Genomic DNA, 19,204 nt, shown 5'->3' with positions numbered 1-19,204 from the left:
GGATTACAGGTGTGAGCCACTGAGCCCGGCCTCAGTTACTTATATTTTTAAGTATCCCCAGCATATCTGATGCAGCTGATGGCGGGCCACCCTCTGGGAGGCACTGCTATCAATAGGGAGGACTGGGAGATTAGTCCTTCCTTTCACTTAATTCTTCCCCTTGTTCTTCCACTTTTCCTCTTTTTTCCTTCTTCTTGCTCCCCCTTCTTATTTTTTTATTTTTTTATTTTTTTGCCTAAAACAAGCTGTTAAATCAGTTAAATTAAAATGATTACATTTTAATCAGTAATATGTTTACACATTCTAATAACTATAAGGTTAATACAAAAGTCTCTTTTAAAACGAATGTTTCAGACTGGGCGCAATAACTCACACCTGTAATCCCAGCATTTTGGGAGGCCAAAGTGGGCAGATCACATGAGGCCAGGAGTTCGAGACCAGCCTGGTCAACATGGTGAAACCCCATCTCTGCTAAAAATATAAGAATTAGGCTGGGCATGGTGGCGGGCACCTGTAATCCCAGCTAGTTGGGAGTCTGAGGCATGAGAATCTCTTGAACCTGGGAGACGGAGGTTGCACTGAGCCAAGATTGTGACACTGCACTCCAGCCTGGATGACAAAGTGAGACTCTGTCTCAAAATAAATAAATAAATAAGTTAATTGAGTGTTTCTCCAGGCATGATGGCATGCACCTATAGTCCCAGCTACTCAGGAGGCTGAGGCGTGAGAACTGGTTGAGCCTGGGAGTTCAAGGCTGTGATGAGCTATGTTTGCACCACTGCACTCTAGCCTGGACAACAGAGCAAGACTCTTTCATAAATAAACAAATTAATTAATAATAATTCACCCACCCAGAAACTTTAAATAAGAACATTTTAAGATATTTAGTTGTTAGAAACTAATGATAGTAAAAAATAATAGTAGTCATGAGTATGTAGTCCAAGAAAACAATAAAGGAAAATTTTGCTACAAAAGTATTAAAGATTCAGGGCCAGGTGTGGTGACCCATACCTGTAATCCCAGCACTTTGGGCGGCTGAGGCGGACAGATCACCTGAGGTCAGGAGTTCGAGACCAGCCTGACCAACATGGAGAAACCCCGTCTCTGCTAAAAATATAAAATTAGCCGGGTTTGGTGGCGCGTGCCTGTAATCCCAGCTACTCGGGAGGCTGAGGCAGGAGAATCACTTGAACCTGGGAGGCAGAGGTTGAGGTGAGTCGAGATCACGCCATTGCACTCCAGCCTGGGCAACAAGAGTGAAACTCCATCTCAAAAAAAAAAAAAAAAAAGTATTAAAGATTCACTGAAATACAGAAGGGACCACTGCAAGGCCTCTGCCAATAGGTCAGGGACTGCCTCCCCACTTATTCTGAGGAACTTCAGGAGATCAGTCACTTTAGCCCTAGCTGGGTGTCTTAGTTCAGGCTGCTATAGCATGTACCACAGACTGGGTGGCTTATAAAAGCAGAAACATATTTCTCATAGTTCTGGAGGCTTGAAGTTCAAGATCGGGCACCCATATGTTTGGGTTCTAGTGAGGGCTCTCTTCTCGGCTTGGAGACAGCTACCTTCTTGTGTCCTCCCATCCAGAAAGAGGGGAAAGAGTTTTTTCTGGTCTCTTTTATTTTTATTTTGTTTAAAAAAATTTTTCCTTTCTTAAACTGGGTGGTACATCTGTGATCTCGTTTTTTTTCCTCCCCCAGACAGAGTCTTGCTCTGTCCCCCAGGCTGGAGTGCAGTGGCGTGATCTCGGCTCACTGCAACCTCCGCCTCCCAGGTTCAAGCAGTTCTCCTGCCTCAGCCCTCCAAGTAGCTGGGACTACAGGCACCTGCCACCACGCCTGACTAATTTTTGTATTTTTAGTAGAGATGGGATTTTACTGTGTTGGCTAGGCTAATCTCAAACTTCTTTTTTTTTTTTCTGGAGACGGAGTCTTGCTCGTCGCCCAGGCTGGATAGAGTGCAGTGGCATGATCTTGGCTCACTGCAAGCTCCACCTCTGGGTTCAGGCCATTCTCCTGCCTCAGCCTCCCGAGTAGCTGGGGCTACAGAAGGCACCCACCACCACGCCTGGCTAATTTTTTGTATTTGTAGTAGAGACGGAGTTTTACCGTGTTAGCCAGGATGGTCTCGATCTCCTGACCCTGTGATCCGCCCATCTCGGCCTCCCAAAGTGCTGGGATGACAGACGTGAGCCACTGTGCCCAGCCTTGTGATCTCTTTTTAAGGACGCTAATTCCATTCATGAGTGCTCCACCGTCATGACCTGATCACCCCCAAAGGTCCCACATCCAAATGTGATACCATCATATTGAGGATTCCACCTATGAATTTTGGAGGGACAAAAGCACCCAGTGCCTAACACCAGCCATCCCTTGGTTTAGTGATGTGTGAACTGCTGGAACCTACTGCGGATGGTTAAAGTCCTTTCAGCACATCCATGGCTTTGGGCTTTACCCGAGGCTTGCAGCACAGGCCCTTACAGCCCCACGGTGTGTGGCTGTGATTTGGGTAATGCAACCAAGACCTTTCCCTTGTGGCCAGACTTCACATGGTGTTTTCATCAAATGAGATGGGTCAACATCCAAAAAAGGCATTGAAAAGCATTTAAAGTCTCTATAAAATCTCCTCAAAGAGATGTCAGTGGAAAACCCCATTTGTGACTCTAGCAAAACTTTTAAGCAGCCTCTTTGCCTGACTCACTTCCATTGTTGTCAGTCGCATAGCTGTCATCCCCAGGTCTCCAGCCTCATCCCTTCAACCTTATCACCCCTTCAAAGTTCAAATGCCAGCCGGGCGTGGTGACCCAGGCCTGTAATCGTAACACTTTGGGAGGCTGAGGTGAGTGGATCACTTGAGGTCAGGAGTTCAAGACCAGCCTGGCCAATATGGTGAAACCCCATGTCTACTAAAAATACAACAATTAGCCGGGTATGTGGCACACGCCTGCAGTCCCAGCTACTCAGGAGGCTGAGGTAGGAGAATCACTTGAACCCAGGAGGCAGAGGTTGCAGTGAGCTGAGATCACGCCATTGCACTCCAGCCTGGGCAACAGAGTGAGACTCGGTCTCTCAAAAAAAAAAAAAAAAAAATTGAAATGCTGCCAAAATTCAGCAGAACTAGCTTTTTTCTAGCCTCCTACAAACTCCGATATATTTGCTTGTCTTCTCTGCTTTTTCTAGCTGAAATCATTCAGCCTTTCAGGTTTCAGAAGAAAGCAAAGTAGACAAACAGAGACTCTGTTAGGAGGAAGGAGAATTCCTTAATTCAGAGTCCTATTTTGGTTCAACAAGTTCTTTCTGGAATAATTCTCTACAAGTTTTAGAGGACTTTTTTTTTTTTTTTTTTTTTTTTTAAGATAGAATCTCACTCTGTCACCCAGGCTGGAGTGTAGTGGCGCGATCTCGGCTCACTGCAAGCTCCACTTCCTGGGTTCACGCCATTCTCCTGCCTCAGCCTCTCGAGTGGCTGGGACTACAGGCGCCCGCCACCACGCTTGGCTAACTTTTTGTATTTTTAGTAGAGACGGGGTTTCACCGTGTTAGCCAGGATGGTCTCGATTTCCTGACCTCGTGATCCACCCACCTCGGCCTCCCAAAGTGCTGGGATTACAGGTGTGAGCCACCGCGCCTGGCCAAGGGCTTCTTATGTAGTTTGGCGGTTAGAGCACCAAAAGAGACTCAATTAGCTACAGTCTATTTGTTAGCATAGAATCAAGAATTATTTCATCCCAACTGAATGTTCAACACATTTATCGAACTTGGCCTCTGTGCCTGCTATTGTTCTAGTTCTATTGATTTGCAGTAATCAATAAGTCAGATGAGGTGCCAGTGGTGTGCTGGAGCTGGCCTGGGCTGGCTTTTGAAAGCTGATGGTTAAATTTTCAGGAAAAATTGCGAACTGGTTAATGTCACATTGTTTGAAATTAGTCATGGTGGTAGTGTGTACACTGTGGAAATGGACAAATGATGTAAGTCAGGGCCTTGGGTTTTTTGAGAATCTGTTGTTGAACATTTGACAGCACACCACCACAAGGTTCCCGCCCTCAAGAGACTTAAGTTCAAGTTGGGTACTTTATCAATAAGCAATTAATGTAAAATAATTCCAGATTGTGATTAGGCTTTGGAGGTAATGTGGTAATGAGTAAAAGGGGTGACAGGCTTTTTTAGGCAGTCCTCTCTGGGAAGGTGATATTGGAGTTGAGATCTGAAGTGTGAGAAGCTGACTGCTGTGTAAAGGGAAATGCATTTCGAGTAGAAAGACTGTTGGTTTGAGGGCCTCCAGGTGGGATGGACATCAATGTGTTCTAGGAATAGAAAATAGCCTTGGCGAGCCAAATGGAGAGAAATGCAGGGACAGAATGTGCCTTCCAGGCATATTAAGGACTTTAGATTTTTACCTTAGGAGCAGTGGGGAAAATTTTAAGGGTTTTAAGCAAATGAGGGATACGATCAGTTTTGTTTTTTAAAAAGATCACTCTGGCCTGTCGCGGTGGCTCATGCCTGTAATCCCAGCACTTTGGGAGGGCGAGGTGGGCGGATCACCTGAAGTCAGGAGTTCAAGACCAGCCTGGCCAACATGGTGAAACCCCATCTCTACTAAAAATACAAAAATTAGCTAGGCATGGTGGCATGCGTCTGTAGTCCCAGCTACTTGGGAGGCTGAGGCAGGAGAATTGCTGGAACCCTGGAGATGGAGGTTGCAGTGAGCCAGGATCGTGCTGCTGCACTCCAGCCTGGCTGACAGAGTAAGACTCTGTCTCAAAAAAATAAAAAGATAATAAAAAGATCACTCTGGTTGTTTGCAGAGAGTAAATTGGAGGAGGGAAAGGGTAGAGCAATCTTATAAGACAACTCTCAGTTCACATTGCCATGTATTATTGCCATGAAAGAGGAGATTTCAGAATTTTGGAAAACACTTTATATTACGCTGTAAAGATATAGGAAAAGATGGTAAACCTGACTGCGTAAAAAATTTACATTTCTGGCTGATTGTGGTGGCTCATGCCTGTAATCCCAGCACTTTGGGAGGCCGAGGCTGGTTGATCATCTGAGGTCAGGAGTTCGAGACCAGCCTGGCCAACATGGTGAAACCCCATCTTTTTTTCTTCCATCCTGAAAACATAAAAACCTACAAAGTAGACTTGAAACTTTACTAATATCTCACCATTTAATGATAACAAATATAAATATTTTAATGAGGCTTTTAAAATATATTTTCCTATGTATGTGTGTATAAATATGCATATGCATTATTAGTGATGTAGATTCAAATGAAAAAAAAGAGTATAAATTTCACCCGATGGCGGGCGCCTGTGGTCCCAGCTACTCGGGAGGCTGAGGCAGGAGAATGGCGTGAACCCGGGAGGCAGAGCTTGCAGTGAGCCGAGATCGCGCCACTGCACTCCATCCAGCCTGGGAGACAGAGCCAGACTCCGTCTCATAAATAAAAAAAAAAAAAAAAAAAAAAAAAATTTCACCCGAATATCATAGTACTTTTTATAGCCTGCTCTTTTGCTCTCTCTCTCTTTTTTTTTAAATATATGGACAGAGGAAAGGGAGGGGAGAAAGAAAAGAAAAGGAAGGAAGGAAAGGAAAAGGAAGAAAAAGACATTTTGTTCATATGTTGTAGACATTTTTCATGTCCATAAATATAAAAAATAAGCATCAAACTGAAAACTATTTCATCGTATGTATATCCCAAAAGTTTCTTTTCAGTTAGTTCTGTATTATTGAACATCTCGACTATTTCAGAAATATTTTAATATAAACCACAATAATAAGGCTAGGCATGGTAGCTCACATCTGTGATCCCAGCATTTTGGGAGGCCGAGGCAGGCAGATCATTTGAGGTCAGGAGTTCGAGACCAGCCTGGCCAACATGGCAAAACCCTGTCTCTACTAAACAAACAAAAATTACCTGAGTGTGGTGGTGGGCGCCTGTAATCCCAGTTACTCTGGAGGCTGAAGCAGGAGAATCGCTTGAAACTGGGAGGTGGAGGTTGCAGTGAGCTGAGATCATGCCACTGCATTCCATCCTGGGCAACAGAACGAGACTCTATCCTTCTCCCCACAACCACCCCCCAAAAACAAACAAACAAAAAAACAAAAAACAGTAATGAGCATGCTTGTGCTTGCTTTTTTTTTTTTTAGACAGGGTCTCACTCTGTTGCCCAGGCTGGCAAGCAGTGGTGCAATCACAGCTTATTGCCACCTCGACTTCCTGGGCTCACGTGATCCTCCTATCTCAGCTTCCTGAGTAGCTGGGACTACAGGTGCTCACCACCACACCCTGCTATTTTTTTTTTTTTTGGTAGAAATAGTGTCTTGCCATGTTGCCCAGGTTGGAGGCTGGGCTTGAACTCCTGGGCTCAAGCAGTCCTCCCACTTTGGCTCCCAAAGTGCTGGGATTACAGGCGTGAGCCATTGGGCCCAGCTGTGCTTACATTTTTATCCAATTATGCAATTATCTCCTTAGGGTGAATCCCTAGAAATTGGATCGGTAGGTGAAGGGGTCTGCTCGCTTTCATTTTGGTACATTGTGCTCAAGTCCTCCCGGGCGAGTTGTACCAGTGCCTGAGAGCCTTGCTGCTTCACATATCTGCCACAGATGTTAGTCTTTCATCTTTGCCAATCTCACTGGCAATAAATGATACCTCTTGATTATTGTAATTAGTGTTTCTTTTATTAGGAATGGTACTGAATGTTCTTATTCATATTTTAATTGGGCAATTTATCTTTTTTTTAGCTTGCCCACTCAGGTACTTGCCCATTTTTCAATTCAGTCTTTAAAACATGAATCTGTAAGAGCCTCTGATAAATGTGTATGTATATAAATGTGTGTGCGGGTGGGTGTGTCTATAAAGGATTTTTAACAATTTTTCTGGCATATCACAAATATTCCGCATTTGGCAATTACGTTGCAGAGTTTTTTTATTTGTCTTTCATTCTTGTTCATGTTCTTCTTTTTCTGTGCGGGGTTCATAGACACTCCAATGTATCAGTATTTCTTCTCTATATTTCTGGAGTCTGCATTAGGATTATAAAAACACACACCTCTTTTCTTCCAGGCCTTCTATGGCATTTTCTTTTTTGAGAGGGCAAAGCGGGAGTGTACACTTTTAATTGAAGTATAGCAGACACGTGGAAGTGCCCACATCATACGTGTCCAACTTACTCACATTTCACAAAGTGAATGCAACCCAGACTCTGACCCAGATATCCCTGCTGTGCCCTCTTCAAGCCATGGGCGTCTATTGAGGCGTGAGGTCCAGTGCCGGAAACAGCTGTACAATTCCCCCGATGGCAAGCCGGCTGTTCCAACACGATGTATTGAAAATCCATTTTTTACTCACAGGTCAGAAATGTCTGTTTGCTTTTGTTCCCACAATTGGCCTATTTCTAGCTCGCTATTTTCGTCCATTGATCCATCTGCTTTTGTCACTGACGAGTTCTTTTTATTACTCTAATGAGATTTATACACATTTTTTTAAACTGGCTGTTCAAAACCTACTTCATTGCTCTTTTTCAGAATACTTAGTAACATTCCGCCCAAATCCTATTAACTTTTCATTGTTAATGTTTTCAGTGTATTGGCTAATAGAGGAAAAATTGACTTTTTTTCTTACAGCGTTGTCTACGTGTCCAAGAACAAGGTTTGTCGCTCTCTTTGTTCAATCTTTCCTCCTATGGCCCTTGCTGGGATTTTATTGTTTTCTTCAAATAGATCCTGTGTGTCTTGCTATGTTTATTCCTAGGCATCTTATGGCATTTTGTTGTTATTAGGAATGGATTATTTTCTTTCATTATAACTTCTATTTTAGCATTCTAAATAGTTATCTAAATACAGATAATAATGTATTCAGTAAGCTGGTTGCTTAAAAATCAATATTAAAAAAATCCATTCCAAATTGTTATCTAAATACAGATATCTAAATACAGATAACTATTTGGAATGGATTTTTTAAAATATTGATTTTTAAACAACCAGCTTACTGAATGCATTCCTAATACTTTCTCATTTGAGTTTCTTGAGTTTTTTGGGTTTATAATGGTAGCCCTTCTGTGATTTCTATCTATCCCTTGATGCTGAATGCTTCCAATCAGCATTTAATGTGCTTCAGGTTCCACAGCTTCCAAGCTGTAAAATCAACCTTGTTCACTATTGCTTTTCTCCTCTTTCCAGCTAAACTCCTTAAAAGGGTTCTCTTCCCGCTTCATTTCCTGCCTTCCACTCATTCCTTCACCTCCTCCAATCTGGCTGTAGCCATCTCTACTCCACCAAAATCATTCTTGGTAAGGTCTCCAGTGACTTCCGTGTCTCTAGGTTCAAAGGTCATTTTAATCCCTCATCTCCTCTGACCTTTGACCCACGTTACAGACTGCTAGCCATGCTCTCCCTCTAGCATCCCGTGTTCCCTTCTGGTGGCTCCCTCACTTGCACTCTGTGGGTTTCCTCTGACCTCTGTGGCTGCTGCTTCCCCATCTCTTTGTGACTTGTCTTCCTCTACTCTTCCTTTTGTTGTGGATTTCTTATTGCTCAATATTAGAACCTTATAGTTTCTTATTTCACTCTCCATTGAGATGATATCATCCATTTTATTACTTTAGTTACCAATGACTTACTCATGAATCCCAAACTTCTATCTCTAGACAAGGCCTTGCTTCCCGCTCCAGATTCATCCACCTGATCACCTCCCCAGCATTTTCACCTGGATGTGTCAAAAGCATCTTAAACCCAGCATGTTTGAAATTAAACTCCTGACATCTCTCCCCGAACCCGTCTGGCCTCCCTGCTGTGAGCTCTTATGGCACCTAGAGCTTTTCCTTCATATCACTTATTGTAGTGAGAGAGGAGAATGGAAAACAAGCAAACAAACAAAAAACAGTTAAGTAGACAGTTAAGGCAAGTCCTCCATAGAATTCTATTTTTTGTTTGTTTTTTGGAAACAGAGTCTAGCTCTGTCACCCAGGTTGGAACGCAATGGTGCGATCCCAGCTCACTGCAACCTCTGCCTCCCAGGTTCAAGCGATTCTCCTGCCTCAGCCTCCTGAATAGCTGGGATTACAGGCATCTGCCACCACGCCCGGCTCATTTTTGTATTTTTAGTAAAGACAGGGTTTTACCATGTTGGCCAGGCTGGTCTCGACCTCCTGACCTCAGGTAATCCACCTGCGTCGGCCTCCCAAAGTGCTGGGATTACGGGCGAGAGCCACTGCGCCCGGCCTATGGAATTCTTTTAAACAGAGAAACAGCCTGAAAAATCAAGCTGTAGCTGCACAGAGAAGGGAGCAAGGCCCAATGGAGAAATGCCTTTGTTCTTTGTGTAATGTGTAATGAGCAGGCTCCTGGGAAAACATTTCCTCCACTTCCACAGACACGTCCACGGTGGGCTATGTGGGAACTTGCACAGAAGGGAGGCTTGCCTGAGACATGCCCACAGCTACACAGATAAGGGCAGTTACACAAGTAGCTACACAGATAAGGGAAGTTACACAGGCAGGGAAGTTTCTTATAAAAGCTTTTGTATTCAACTGAAAAAATGGCAATCCTCTTCTGGGTCCCCTCTCCCCAGTGGAGAGCTTTCCTCTTCCGCTTAATAACTTTCTCTCCAACCTCACCCTTGGTGTCCACACTCCGTAATTTTCTTGGTCATGAGACAAGAACTCCAGGTAATACCTCAGACAACAAGACTGCAACAATATTGTAATTGCCCGTCTCTTCCAATAGACTTTACTCCCCATGAGGACCAGAATGTGTGCGTAGTTTGCTAATTTTTGTGTTCCTTTCTCCTACTATACATAATACCTCTTACTTGAGTGACCTGGTGCTCAAAACATTTTGCAAATGATTTCTAATTGGCTATTTTTTTTTTTTTTTAGACAGAGTCTCGCTCTGTCGCCCAGGCTGGAGTGCAGTGGCGGGATCTCAGCTCACTGCAAGCTCCGCCTCCCGGGTTCACGCCATTCTCCTGCCTCAGCCTCCAGAGTAGCTGGGACTACAGGCGCCCGCCACCTCGCCCGGCTAGTTTTTTGTATTTTTTAGTAGAGACGGGGTTTCACCGTGTTAGCCAGGATGGTCTCGATCTCCTGACCTTGTGATCCGCCCGTCTCGGCCTCCCAAAGTGCTGGGATTACAGGCTTGAGCCACCGCGCCCGGCCCTAATTGGCTATTTTTTAAAACATTTATTTGTATTCAACTATTTTACTGAAATACGAATTTCAGTCTTTAGAGAAGCAGATGCAAGGGGTTGATTGGAAAACACCTGAAGGCAGCCAGAGTGGTGAGGGAGAGCCCTGGGACTGCGATGCTGGGTGGCCAGCGAGGACTCCCACTCAGCAAGAGCCTTTGCCTCAGCTGGTAAACTATTGAGATTTATTTGACAGTATTTGTCATTTTTGAATCACTACTCATAAATGGATGGTGACTGGGACTGTTTGCGGATATGTGTTTTATCTTGTTAGGTTCCGGAATGACTGTCATTCCATTTTTTTTTTTTTTTTTTTTTTTTCCCCCAGGCTGGAGTGCAGTGGTGCGATCTCTGCTCACTGCAACTTCCACCTCCTGGGTTTAAGTGATTCTCCTGCCTCAGCCTCCCAAATAGCTGGGATTATAGGCGCCTGCGACCACGCTCGGCTAATTTTTGTATTTTTAGTAGAGACCGGGTTTCACTGTGTTGGCCAGGCTGGTCTCAAGCTCCTGACCTCAGGTGATCCATCCGCCTTGGCTTCCCAAAGTGCTAGGATTACAGGCGTGAGCCAGCACACCTGGCCTTCATTCTACTCTTATTAAAAAGACATGGGAAGATTTTCTTTTCTCTTTAGACTCTGTTCCTTGGAGGTTTGAAAGAGCTGTCTGTGAAAGAGGGAATCCTGGCACTTTGGAGAATGTGGTTCTTTGGTCCTTCTGTTTCTTCTTTGGTTGTTTCTCTTAGTTTTATCTTTTTTTTTTAAGTAAATGTCAGGAAACATTTTTACTGAATCCTCCACTCAAATTTATTAGCATTGAACTTTGGGGACAATTCTCTTCTGGTTCTTTGCCTTTCCTCTATATTAGCGATGATTTTCTCTTTCACATCTTTTTTTTGTTTATTTTTTAGAGATGGGGTATCATTGTGTTGGCCAGGCTGGTCTTGCACTCCTGGCCTCAGATGATCCTCCCATCTGTGCCTCCCAAAGTGCTGGGATTACAAGTATGTGCCACTACACCCAATCTTCTTTCACATCCTTAATGCCATGATTTTTTACTTTAATTTCTAACTAGGTTTATTTTTTCCTAAAATAAAATATTTCCTGCATCAATTTATCAACCCCACTTATTTGTATTTTCCAATGTATTCATTTAAGCTTTTGTTTTTATTTCTGTTGCACTAATTTCTTAGGTTTATTAACTTTAACTTCTTGAATTGGAAGAATAGTTCATTATTTTTCATTATTTCTTATATTAACTTTTTTTTTTTTAGACAAAGTTTCTGTCTGTTGCCCAGGCTGTAGTGTAATGGCACAATCTTGGCTCACTGCACCCTCTGCCTCCCAGGTTCAACAGACTCTCCTGCCTCAGTCTCCCAAGTAGCTGGGATTACAGGTGTCTGCCACCTCACCTGGCTAACTTTTTTTGTATTTTTAGTAGAGATGGGGTTTCACCATGTTAGCCAGGCTGGTCTCGAACTTCTGACGTCAGGTGATCCTCCCACCTTGGCCTCCCAAAGTGCTGGGATTACAGGTGTGAGCCACCGTGCCCAGCCTACTGTATTAACATATTTAATATTAACAAAGTTTACAGTCATTTATATTGTTTTCTGAATATAAAAATATGCTTGTTGTAGAGCTTCAAACATAGAAGTATGTAACTGAATATCATCAAAATTAAGACTGTTGACCAGACATGGTGGCTTACGCCTATACTCCCAGTGCTTCAGGAGGTCAAAGTGGGAGGATTGCTTGATCCTAGGAGTTTGAGACTAGCCTGAGCAACGTAGTGGGACCCCACATCTACAAAAAATAAAAAATTAGCTGGGTGTGGTGGCACATGCCTATAGTCTGAGCTACTTGGGAGGCTGAGGTGAGAGGATCACTTGAGTCCAGGAGGTCAAGGCTGCAGTGAGTCGTGACCACACCACTGCACTCACTCAGCTTGGGCAACAGAGTGAGACCCTGTCTCAATGAAAAAAAAAAAAAAAAAGAATAAAGAAATTAAGGTTTTTGAGATAGAAATAATTTTATAAAGGTTTATCGAAAGCCAAATGTGATGACCACAAAGTTGGGTGTTCTGGAGTCTGTCACAAGGAGAAAGGTTTTTACAGGAAAGTTTAAAAGAAGAGAAGGAGGTCTTTCACATCAGCGTTTTCCTCTTTTCATTGGAGGGTATAATACAGAGGTTACATTCATTAGCTGCAGACTACAACATATAGGCTATAAAGATCTATGTGCAAGATAGTAAAATTTCATGCTTCAGCTAATCTTTTAGACAGAGTCTCACTCTGTCACCAAGGCTGAAGTGCAGTGGTGCAGTCTCCGTTCACTGCAACCTCCGCCTCCCAGGTTCCAGCAATTCTTGTGCCTCAGCCTCCTGAGTAGCTGGGACCACAAGTGTGTGCCACCGTGCCCAGCTAATTTTTTTTATTAGTAGAGAAGGAGTTTCACCATGTTGGCCAGGCTGGTCTCGAACTCCTGGGCTGAATTGATCCACCTGCCTCAGCCTCCCAAAGTGCTGGGATTAGAGGCGTGAGCCACCGCACACAGCCTGCTTTAGCTAATCTTAAAATACATCTGCCCCCTATTAAGTGTCAGTAGGTTATACATTGATCAGTACATCAACAGTGTGAGGAAATTACCGTAAGATTCTTTACTTCGAGACAGAAAGGCACCATCAAATCACAAGACCCCCCCAAAATGGATTAATTTGGAAGCCTGCTTGTTTCTAAACTGTCAAATGTGACCTGTAAGTTATAAGAAAGGGAAAATTATCTGTAATTTACTACCAGAGATAATCACTGTTTGTAGTTCTGGCTATATTTTTCCAGATGCTTTCGTATACATATATTTTGTCTCTCTGGGCATGTCTGTGTGTGTTCCAGTCATATTTGTGTATATGTGGATATGTATGTATATATAGATGTGTGTTTTATATACATGTTATATGTATTATATATAGATGCTTGTGTATCTGTAGATATATTTACTTCCATGAATATCTGTATATCTATCTAGATGTATCTGTGTTATGGTGACCTGCAGAGGCAGATGGATAACCCCCTTTTCAAAGTTTGGTTCAGTTGTTGAGACTGATGATGACACACACACACACACACCAAGAGGGCATAAAAATGTTTCTTACCTTATTTTACAAAATTGAGGTCCTGGGAGAGTAGGACAGACCTCTCAAGTAGGTCAGAAATGGCCTGAGAGAGCAAGGGAAGGGGACTGTGGTTAGGGTGGAACCGTGGTGAGGGTGCCTATGCAAGGGCAGGGGCTTTTGTGGTTTAAATCTCCTGCTAGCACCAAAGGAAGGAGCACTCAGCCTTTCTCATAAGCTTGTCGAGATGTGGAACACAAAAGAAAGGGGGAGGAGTGAGGCTTAAAGGCCATCAGCAAATGTCAGATGGAGTCAGATGCCTCTTTACAGTGTATAGTTACATCTGTGTGAATATATATGTAGATATGTCTGTGTATAAACACACACACATCTATCTATCTATCTATCTATCTATCTATCTATCTATCTATGGCAACTGCCTTTTCTCACTAATAATCTTATGTCAGTACATGTAGATTACCCTCATTCTTTTAAGTAGGTGCATAGATTTCTCTGGCATGGATGTGCCGTAATTAGATAGCCATCACCTTGTCAATGAATACATTGTTTCCATTTTATTTTTTTCTGCTATTTACAAGCAATGGGAAACTGAACGTCGTGCACAACAGGCCTTTATTCCTGTCCACATGCAACTATTTTTTCCAAAAAATGGGGTCTTGCTTTGTTGCCCAGGCTGCAGAGGCTATTCACGGGAGTGATCGTGGCTCACTGTAGCCTCACACTTTGGGTTCAAATGATCGTCCCACCTCAGCCTTCAAATATCTGGGACTATAAGCATGCACTACCATACCCAGCTTATGTGCAACTATTTTAATCACTTAACATATAGTTATTGAGCCCTTTTATGTTCCAGACACTTTAAAATAGTCAAGGTCTGATTCTTTGAAGTTACATACTAGTGGAGAATGGACAAGGGATGAACAGTCGGGTAATACATCAGATGTGATTAACGCTACGAAAAGATAAAACAGGGAAAGGAGCTAGTGATGAGGTGGTTAGAGAGAGCTTCTACAATAGGGCAGAGACACATGGGAAGTAAGGCAGTGACTTAGGAGCATGTTGGAGGGGAAAAGCAGAATTCTGTAGAAAAAGTCTATTGAATAATTTCTAGGTCCAAAGAATGTACATTTAAAGGTGGATGACCAATCTTATCAAATTATGTATTATATTTTTTAAAATGTATGCACTTCTTAGTATAACAATTTATTAGAAACACATTCTTTTTTTCTCCCCTACATTTTCCCATTTTCCCCTACCCTGGTAATCGTTTTATTCTATGTATCTGATTTTTTTTAATTTTTTGATTTTTTTAGATTCCACATGTAAGACAGATCATGCAGTATTTGTCTGTTTGTGCCTGGATTATTATTATTATTAGTTTTTAGAATAATTGTTGCAAATGGCATTTCCTTCTTTTTTTTCTTTTTGAGACAGAGTCTTGCTGTGTCGCCAGGCTGGAGTGCAGTGGCGCGATCTCGGCTCACTGCAACCTTCGCCTCCTGGGTTCAAGCAATTCTCCTGCTTCAGCCTCCTGAGTAGCTGGGACTACAGGCAAGCGCCACGACGCCCGGCTAATTTTTGTACTTTTAGTAGCGATGGGGTTTCACCATGTTGGCCAGGGTGGTCTCGATCTCTTGACCTCGTGATCCGCCCGCCTCAGCCTCCCAAAGTGCTGGGATTACAGGTGTCAGCCACCGCGCCCGGCCCATTTCCTTCTTTTTTAAGGCCGACTCTTCTTTCATTGCATGTATATATCACACTTTATTCATCTGTTGGTGGACACATGAGTTGTTTCCATATTTTGGCTACTGTGTAATGCTGCGGTGAGCATTTGCGGTGGGAGGGCAGATATCTTTCCAAGGTGGTGATTTTATTTTCTTAGGGTGTGTATTCAGCAGAGGGATTGCTGAATCGTCTGGTAGTACTACTTTTAACTTCCTTAGAAATAGCAATAGGATTTTCCATAGTGGCTTCATACTGACAGTGGGTTTCCTTTCTCTACATTCTCGCCAAAGCTTATCTTGTCTTTGTGATAGACATGTGTGAGGTGATATATCTCACTGTGGTTTTGATTTTCATTTTCCTGATGATCAGTGAGGTTGAGCACATTTTCATATACCTCTTGGCCATTTGTATGGCTTCTTTGGAGAAATGACTATTCAGGTCTATGAACACATTGTTAAACACATTGTTAAAGCATCCATTTGTTTTCATCATCACCAAAAGGGATAGCATTTTTGTTTTCTTTTGAGACAGTGTCTCACTCTGTCACTGAGACTGGAATGCAATGGCAAAATCATGGCTCATTACAGTCTCAAACTTCTGGGCTCCAGCGATCCTTCCACCTCAGCCTTCTGAGTAGCTGAGAGTACAGGTGTGTGCTGCTGTGTCTGACTGATTTTTTTATTATCTGTAGAGACAGGGTCTCCCTGTGTTGCCCAGGCTGGTCATGAACTCCTGGGCTCTAGCTAGAGATCCTCCCACCTCAGCCGCCCAAACCTCTGCAGTTACAGGTGTGAGCCACTGTGCCTGGCCAGGGATAGCGAGTTTTTAAACCTTTTTCAATCTGGTGAACGATAAATTATATCTTGTCTTAATTTGCACGTTGTTCATTATTAATCAATTTCAGCAGCTTTCATTTACTATCTTTTTATATTTTATTAAATTTTTAATGTAATTTGCAATTTTTCTACAGGCTGTTAGCCATGTGTCATCATACTACAGATGTTTTTACATTGTTTCTAATTTGGTTTTACGATCAAGTTTTTTGGCAAACAAAATATTAATTTGTATGTAGTCAATTTACCAATTATTTTCACTTAAGGTGTTTGTTTTCTGTCAGGCTTCAGTGGCCTTCATCACTTGTTCATATTTCTGCAAATATTTATAAAAATTGAAAGTTCAGAGGCTTTCAGTGTTTCATCTAACTTTAAATTGATTTTTTTCCTTTTCTTTTTTTTTTTTTTTTTTTTTTTGAGACGGAGTCTCGCTCCATCATCCAGGCTGGAGTTCAGTGGCGTGATCTCAGCTCACTGCAACCTCTGCCTCCCGGGTTCAAGCAATTCTTCTGTCTCAGCCTCCTGAGTAGCTGGGACTACAGGTGTGCACCACCATGCTTGGCTAATTTTTGTACTTTTAGTAGAGATGGGGTTTCACCTTGTTGGTCAGGCTGGTCTCAAACTCCTGACCTCAGGTGATCCACCCACCTTGGCCTCCCAAAGTGCTGCGATTACAGGCATGAACCACCGCGCCCAGCAAATTGATTTTTTCATAATTTATTTATACACAAGGCCTGAAGTAAGGATCTAGCTTTAAAAACCAACAAAACAATGCCTAGCTGGCTGCTCTGAGGCCATCAGTCATCCTTGTCTGTCTCCCCTCAAATGATTAAACATGTCCCTGTTATATAATAAACCAAATGCCCATAGATGTTTGGATCTATTTTGTGACTCACTGCTTTACTGATCTCTTTATTCCAGCACCAACGCTACACTGCTAATGACTGCACTTTAATTTCTCCTAGGTAAATAACCCGTCCGACTCCCTGTACCTCCACATGTTTTCAGAAGTTGCCTAATTTTTATATGTTAATTCTTTTCAAATTAACTTTACTACATAAGGAATCCAGTTTATTTAAAAAGTTTGTGGTAATTTGTCTTTTGACATTTCTGTATCTCTTATTATTATTATTTTTTGGAGACGGATCCCGCTAGGTTGGAGTACAATTACAGGGACTCTTCTCAGGTGCAATTATAGAACACCACAGCCTCTAACTCCTGGCCTTAAGTGGTCCTTCTGCCTTAACCTCCCAAGTGTCTGGGACTGCAGGTGCGTGCTACTCTGCCCAGCCAAGTTAACTTTAGAATTCGTGTTTTTTCAAAATCCTGTTGGCATTTTAATTTCTATTAGAATTACAGATTGTTTTGGTGAAGATTATATTTTTATAAGATTGTATTATCCTAAGAACTGAAATAGATTTTTTGTGTATTTAGTAGTTATAATTTTCTTATACATTTCTTGTTAAGTTTAATCCTAAGTATTCTGTTTTTGTTCCTATTAGCTCTGTCCTATAAATTTAACATGTTGTGTTTTCATTCCATTCCATGTATTTTTAATTTTTCTTGAGACTAGTGTGTGGATTACACAGAAGTGTTTGGAGATTTTGCTGTTACCTGTTCTTAGCTTGACATCCTTTTAGGACTAGAACACACTCTCTGATTTCAATTCTTTTAAATCTGTTGAGGTTCATTTTAGGGCCCTGGATATGGCTTATCTTGGTGAACGTTAAGTGGGCACCTGAACAGAAGATATATTCTGCTGTTATAGGGTGTACTGTCCTACAAGTGTCAGTTAGATCCCATTGTTTGATGGTGTCATAAAGTTCTATGCTGATTTGCTATCTAATAGTTCTATCAATTGTTGAGGTAGGAGTATTAAAGTCTCCAACTATTCATGGATGTCTATTTTTCCTTTTATTTCTAACAGTTTTGCTGAATGTATTTTGAAGCTCTTTTGTTTGATGTATAACCTTTAGTATAGCTACGTCTTCTTGGTGGATTGAGCCTTGTGTCATTATATAATGTCTCTCTATCCCTAGTCTGGGTTGCTTTTTAGAAGAAGAGATTAACAACAGATCTCTTTACTTTTGATATAGTAAATCTGGAGTGGTCTCTGAAAATCTGCATTTTAACAAATTTCCAAGATTATTTTTATAATCAGGTATTACTCAGAGTTCTTGCTTACAAACAATAGAAACTGACTTTAGTAAACTTAGGTAGAATTTATCAAAAAAAAATCTGGTAACATCTAGTGGATTGTTGAGTCTTGTTACGAAGCTTCAGGGAAGCCAGAACGCCTAGGCAGTTACTCTCCCTGACCGTGACTGCTGGAGCACAGGTAGGTGACCCAAACTCAACTCATCTGGGTCTCACACTACCCAGGACTTTAAATGTGGTATAAGGATATAAAGTGGGGATAGTTTAGGATTCGTTCTGGTGGTGGCTAGAATTTTGGTGTCCAGTAATAGAAGTAGCAATAATGACAGAATCTAGACACGTGCCTAATTATGGCATGATCTGATCTTAGCTCAGACTGCCTGGCCTTTTGGTTTCTATCCCTTTTCTGAGCTTGCTTCCGAGACTTCCAGCAGTAAACACGCGTACACACACGCGTGCGCGCGCACGCACACACACACACACACACACGTTATACAAACTCCTGTTTGGGGAAAATTGTAATTTTGGGAGAAAAATAAGCATAGTACCTATAACTTGCTAGGGCAATTGCAAAATAATTAGTGAGATCGATGTTGTGGGTTCTGTTTGCACGGTGAGTGGAATTATTTAGTGTTTTGGAAGGCAGCAGCCCTGAAACACAGGAGGTATACTCCCAAATTGTGTATCATAAGGGAACCTAAGTGGTGGTGGTACCACCAGGCTGTGTGTCAGGATCTGTATGTGACTTTGGACAAGTAGTTACTGAGACTAGTCACTTAGTCTAGGCTCATCTGTAAAGGGAAGAAATTGTATTCAGCCAGATAGTTTCTAGGCCATTCTAAATTATAATATGTTATTCTATGATTCTAGAGAGCTTTGCTGTTGGTTAACCACTTCATACTTTACTGTTGTTGTGAGATTCATGGAGAACTACCAAGAACACAGACCAAGAGAAACTGAAGTATGAGATGGAGTATCTGAATTAGCCAGTATCTGCATGAAAAATCCAGGCCAAAGCGTGTGTTCAGATGGACAGAAACCCAGTTACTGTGGAAAAATTGACACCAAAGAGTTCTGGTGTCACACAAGGCTTGTCACACAACTCCATAACCAGAGACAAGACACATTAGCAATCCTTTCAGAGACCCTGAGATAACATCTCTTCCAAAAAAAAA

The 19,204-nt window shown here is 42.2% G+C and overlaps 1 protein-coding gene across 1 annotated transcript in view; it reads left to right on the top strand.

Annotated features, from left to right (window-relative positions):
* The window catches only part of SVOPL (SVOP like), an 80,641-nt gene that overhangs the window by 56,717 nt on the left and 4,720 nt on the right, over positions 1 to 19,204 (top strand). The window lies entirely within an intron of this gene.

The sequence above is a fragment of the Theropithecus gelada genome, chromosome 3, assembly GCF_003255815.1.
Source record: "Theropithecus gelada isolate Dixy chromosome 3, Tgel_1.0, whole genome shotgun sequence".
Lineage (NCBI taxonomy): Eukaryota > Metazoa > Chordata > Mammalia > Primates > Cercopithecidae > Theropithecus > Theropithecus gelada.
The sequence above is the reverse complement of the archived record's forward strand: the minus strand, read 5'-3'. Positions and strand labels throughout refer to the sequence as shown.